Below are 6,000 nucleotides of genomic sequence, written 5' to 3'. Positions count from 1 at the left end.
GAAGATGAGCTCTGTCGAGAAGGGCTACGATCCGAACTACAAGACGTACGTCTCGGTTATTTTTCTCAGAAATGAAGCAGGGTATATTTACTATAAAGTACTTTTGTTTACTTACAGCTCGGTGGAGGGCTGGTCCTTGCGGGTACTGTGCGGTAAGGATGCCCTCCGGGGTAGGGCCCTCTGACAAAGGTTTCTTCCCTCGTTTGAAAACCATTGTTTCCAAGTCTTCGGAGGCGGCCCTCTTCCTTCCTTGGGGAGAGGGAATTTTAGATTCTTCTCCCCGGTTATCCTCCTTCGCGGAGGCACTAATTCCCCCGGTTTGGATGAATAATGAGTGAGGCCCACTTTCGGCTTCTTTGTTCCTCCCTTTGTCTTCCCCTGATGGCGCCTGATAAGGCGCAAGCTCAAGCATCTTGGCTAGCACAGGATCCGGTGAACCTTCGGGAAGGGGGGCCGAACACCTGATCATCTTCGCCTTTTTATCCAGTCCTGGTCAAAAGGCGACTTTTCAGAATGATGTTGTGGTAAATTAAAAGACAATGTGTTTGGCTGCGGAATTACTTACTTGGGTGTCTGGACGATTGCAGTTCAGACCCGCATCCTCGGTGGTGTCCGGACACTTTATTTGTGATCCGAAGAACAATCTTTACATCTCTTCGAGCGTTACGACGAAGAAGTGCTGAATAGTTCACGGTCCTTCTGGGTTGAACTCCCACATACGGAGAGGTCGACGTTTGCACGGCAGGACTCGACGAATTAGCATGACTTGCATTACCTTGACAAGGCTGACATCTCTCTCGAGGAGATCTCGGATGCGACTCTGCAATATTGGCACATCATTTACTGGCCCCCAGTCCAGCCCCTTGTTGATCCATGACGCCAGTTGTGGCGGGGGGCACGAGCGGAAGGCAGGGGCGGCTACCCACTTAGTACCCCGGGGAGCTGTGATGTAAAACCACTCCCGCTGCCATAAATTGGACGTCTCCGAGAAGGAACCCTTTGGCCATGGAGCATCCGCGCCTTTGCTTATTATGGCACCTCCGCACTCTGCGTGTCGCCCCTCAATTATCTTCGGCTCGACATTGAAGGTCTTGAGCCATAAGCCAAAGTGTGGGGTGATGCGGAGGAAGGCTTCACACACGACGATGAACAACGAGATGTGAAGGATGGAATCTGGAGCCAGATCATGGAAATCGAGCCCATAGTAGAACACAAGCCCTCTAATGAAGGGATCAAGACAAAAGCCTAGCCCTCGGAGGAAGTGGGAAATAAATACGACACTCTCGTTGGGTTCGGGAGTGGGGATGACCTGCCCTCGAGCAGGTAGCCTGTGCGAGATTTCGGTGGTCAGATACCTGGCTTCTCTTAGCTTCTTGATATCCTCCTCTGTGACAGAGGAGGGCATCCACCGACCCTGAAGGTTGGATCCGGACATGACTGAAGGTCCGAAGCGCCTAGCCTGAGCCTTGGGTGTTGGAACTATAGGTGGGGGAAGAATTCGATTGAGCGCGAGAAGAAAAGGACAGGCCTTGGCCCCTTTATAAAGAGGGTGAATATCAAGCGTCCTCCGCGTGGCCGTTTGGAACTTGCCTAAAATCGAGGAGTCATACCAACAAGCATGATTGGGTTACCCATACCCGTATTGATGAGAATCCCGTGAAAAGAGGGACACGATCTCTGCTTCGACGGGACGTGCCAATAAAACCGCCTCGCAACACGTGCAGTGGCAGGCTCGGAAAAACGGTTCGTCATGACTAGACCATGGCGGAACGTCACGTTATGAAAAGCTGTCAGCAGATTAGATTTGTGGAAATATTATTCTCTCTACGGTGGTATGTGGAATTTGTTTTGCAGAGCCGGACACTATCCTTGTGTTCAAAATCTTCTATGGAGTATTCGGAGGAGGAACCCGCCTTGCAATGCCGAAGACAATCTGCGCGCCGGACTCATCGTCATTGAAGCCTGGTTCAGGGGCTACTGAGGGAGTCCTAGATTAGGGGGTCCTCGGACAGCCGGACTATATCCTTTGGCCGGACTGTTGGACTATGAAGATACAAGATTGAAGACTTCGTCCCGTGTCTGAATGGGACTCTCCTTGGCGTGGAAGGCAAGCTTGGCAATACGGATATGTAGATCTCCTCCCTTGTAACCGACTCTGTGTAACCCTAGCCCCCTCCGGTGTCTATATAAACCGGAGGGTTTAGTCCGTAGGAAAACAACAATCATACCATAGGCTAGCTTCTAGGGTTTCGCCTCTACGATCTCGTGGTAGATCAACTCTTGTAATACTCATATCATCAAGATCAATCAAGCAGGAAGTAGGGTATTACCTCCATCTAGAGGGCCCGAACCTGGGTAAACTTCATGTCCCCTGCCTCCTGTTACCATCCGCCTTAGACGCACAGTTCGGGACCCCCTACCCGAGATCCGCCGGTTTTGACACCGACAGTTTGCAAGATAATAAAGAGCGAGTAAATAAAATCTAGGGGTTGTTTAGATAAAGGCACAACTAAATTAGTTTTACTAAAGAGCTTGTTGTCACGAGAAAGTTATTTGTCCCTAGGCAATCGATAACTAGACCGGTAATCATTATTGCAATTTTATTTGAGGGAGAGGCATAAGCTAACATACTTTCTCTACTTGGATCATATGCACTTATGATTGGAACTCTAGCAAGCATCCGCAACTACTAAAGATCATTAAGGTAAAACCCAACCATAGCATTAAAGTATCAAGTCCTTATTCCCATACGCAAAAAACCTACTTACTCGGGTCTGTGCTTCTGTCACTCACGCCACCCACCATAAGCAATTCATGAACATATTGCAAACCCTATAGCGGGGATCCCTCACGCTTGCGCGACACGGAGAGCACCATGGGACAACACCAATAATAAAACATGCAACTCAAACCAATCTTGATCATCAAATAACCCATAGGACAAAACGGATCTACTCAAACATCATAGGATAGCCATACATCATTGGGAAATAATATATAGCGTTGAACACCATGTTTAAGTAGAGATTATATCGGGTAAGAGAGAGGTTACACCACTGCATAGAGGGGGGGGGGGAAGAGTTGGTGATGATGGCGGTGAAGTTGTTGGTGAAGATTGCGGTGATGATGATGGCCACGGCAGCGTTCCGGCGCCACCGGAAGAGAAGGGGAGAGGGGGCCCCTTCGTCTTCTTCTTCCTTGACCTCCTCCCTAGATGGGAGAAGGGTTTCCCCTCTGGTCCTTGGCCTCCATGGCGTGGGAGGGGCGAGAGCCCCTCCGAGATTGGATCTGTCTCTCTGTCTCTCTCTGTTTCTGCGTTCTGTTCTGCTGCCCATTCACCGTTTCTTTTATATCCAGAGATCCGTAACTCCGATTTGGTTGAATCTTTCTCCCAGATTTTTCTCATAAAATTAGCTTTCTTGCAGCAAAAGAAGAGCATCAACCTCCTTACGGGGTGCCCACGAGGGTCCAAGGCGCGCCTGCCCCCCTAGGGGCGCCCCCTGCCTCGTGGCCCCCTCGGGCACCGTCTCGCGTTGATTTTACTTCCCAAAAATCATAAATATTCCCAAATAATTCTCCGTCCGTTTTTATCCTATTTGGACTCCGTTTGATATTGGGTTTCTGCAAAACATAAACATGCAACAAACAGAAACTGGCACTGGGCACTGGATCAATATGTTAGTCCCAAAAATAATATAAAAAGTTGCCAAAAGTATATGGAAGTTGTATAATATTGGCATGGAACAATCAAAAATTATAGATACGACGGAGAAGTATCAACGGTATGGACGACGATGCTGATGAGGAGCAGGGCCAAAACCCGCGGCTTACCGGACGATGGACGGCCGCTTCTTCGCATGATGTATACATGGTGGATACACCTAAAGAAACTAACAACGATGACAAAGAGGATCCAGTTGAGGACAAACCTCCTGAGACACAGCCCAGACACAGGCGCCAGCGGCGCCGCTCTAAGTCACGTCATGCAAAAGACAGCAACACCGGCACCGGAGAACACAATACTCCGGACGATGTCGAAGACAATGAAGACCCTGTTGGGGCAATCTCCGAACATGATGAACGGGAAGACGAGCATGTTAGCCCTGACGAACAGACCATACACGAAGACTCGGAGGACAGTAATTATCTTCCGCTCTCCGAGGAAGAGGAGAGCCTCGGCAATGAGGATTTCATCGTGCCTGAGGAACCTCTCGAGCAGGAGCGCTTTAAACGCCGGCTAATAGCCACCGCAAGGAGCCTGAAAAAGAAGCAGCTGCAGCTTCAAGCTGACCAAGATCCGCTCAATGGTAGATAGACCGAAGTCCTGGCCGCCAAGGAATATGGCCTTAGTGGCCCAGCCAAAAATTACCCGAAGCACAAATTGCTACCTCAGTTCGATGACGAGGCACTGGAGCCCGTACCATCATCTCACAACGCGGCCGACCTACCGCCACGCGGTCGGGATAAATCAGCAACTCAAGCCGAACAGCAGACCACCCCACCTCGCCGTAAGGGCAGGAATAAAACAGCTCGGGGTTATACATATGACCTTCGTCAGGGCCTGGACAGCAGAGCAGGACATACAAGATCGATCTACGGATCGTGAGGACGTCCCTCGACACGCGACGACGGCTATCTATTCGGACGTGACAAACCTAGCCACGCCCGGGCCGAAAACCGCAAACGGACTCCATCGGAGATACGTCGCAGTGTGGCCCAATATAGAGGCGCCGCACACCCTCTTTGCTTCACAGACGAAGTAATGGAGCATGAGTTCCCAGACGGATTTAAGCCCATGAATATCGAATCATACGACGGAACAACTGATCCCGCGGTATGGATCGAGGACTTCCTCCTCCATATCCACATGGCCTGCGGCATACCTGCCATTAAAAATCAAAGGACCAGCTCGATACTGGTTAAACAGTCTGCCGGAAAACTCTATTGGCAGCTGGGAAGACTTGGAAGACGCTTTCCATGACAACTTCCAAGGAACATATGTCCGGCCACCAGATGCCGATGACTTAAGCCACATTGTCCACCAGCTCGGAGAGTCAGCCAGGAAGCTCTGGACTAGGTTCTTAGTTAAAAAGAACCAAATTGTCGACTGTCCGGACGCGGAAGCCCTAGCGGCCTTCAAACACAGCGTCTGGGACGAATGGCTTGCCCGCCACCTCGGTCAAGAAAAACCAAAATCCATGTCAGCCCTTACCGCTCTGATGACCCGCTTTTGTGCAGGAGAAGACAGCTGGCTCGCTCGTAGAAGCAACAACGCCGGCGATCCGGGCACTTCCGAAGTCCGAGACGGCAACGGCAAGCCACGACGCAGCAAACAAAAACGTCGCAATGATAACGAAAGAACACGTGACACAGCGGTCAACGCCGGATTCAGCGGTCCCAAACCCGGTCAACAGAAAAAGCCATTCAAGGCAAACAGAGACGGGCCATCCACTTTAGACAGGATATTGGATCGACCCTGCCAGATTCACGGCCACCCCGACAAACCAGCTAATCATACCAACAGAAGCTGTTGGGTCTTGAAGCAGGCCGGCAAGCTCAACGCCGAACATAAGGGGAGGAGGCCACCCGGTGATAGCGACGACAAAGAGACTCACCAACCAAATACCGAGGGTCAGAAGCAATTTCCCCCCGAAGTAAAAACAGTGAACATGGTATACGCGACACACAACTCTATAAGGGAGCAGGAAAAGCACTCTCTCCAGACTGAAGATTATACTGCGGCAACTTCAGTACAAAACGGTCTTATTAAACCGCATACCTTTTTGGCTATTAAGCCACCGGTCTCCATTCAACAGGATCGACCAATTCCGGAGCGGAAATAGCCGTTCGGCTTCCGCCGCCCATCTCACATACCTGCGAAATTACATAACTACGCACTTAAGATACCATGGGCATCGGCGGAAGTAGAATGCGGACAAGCCTGCAGGCATTTCAATAACTTTTTTTCTCTAAATTACCTTTTCTTTCTTCATTATCTCT

The sequence above is a fragment of the Triticum aestivum genome, chromosome 5D, assembly GCF_018294505.1.
Source record: "Triticum aestivum cultivar Chinese Spring chromosome 5D, IWGSC CS RefSeq v2.1, whole genome shotgun sequence".
NCBI lineage: Eukaryota > Viridiplantae > Streptophyta > Magnoliopsida > Poales > Poaceae > Triticum > Triticum aestivum.
Note: the sequence above shows the minus strand (reverse complement) of the source record.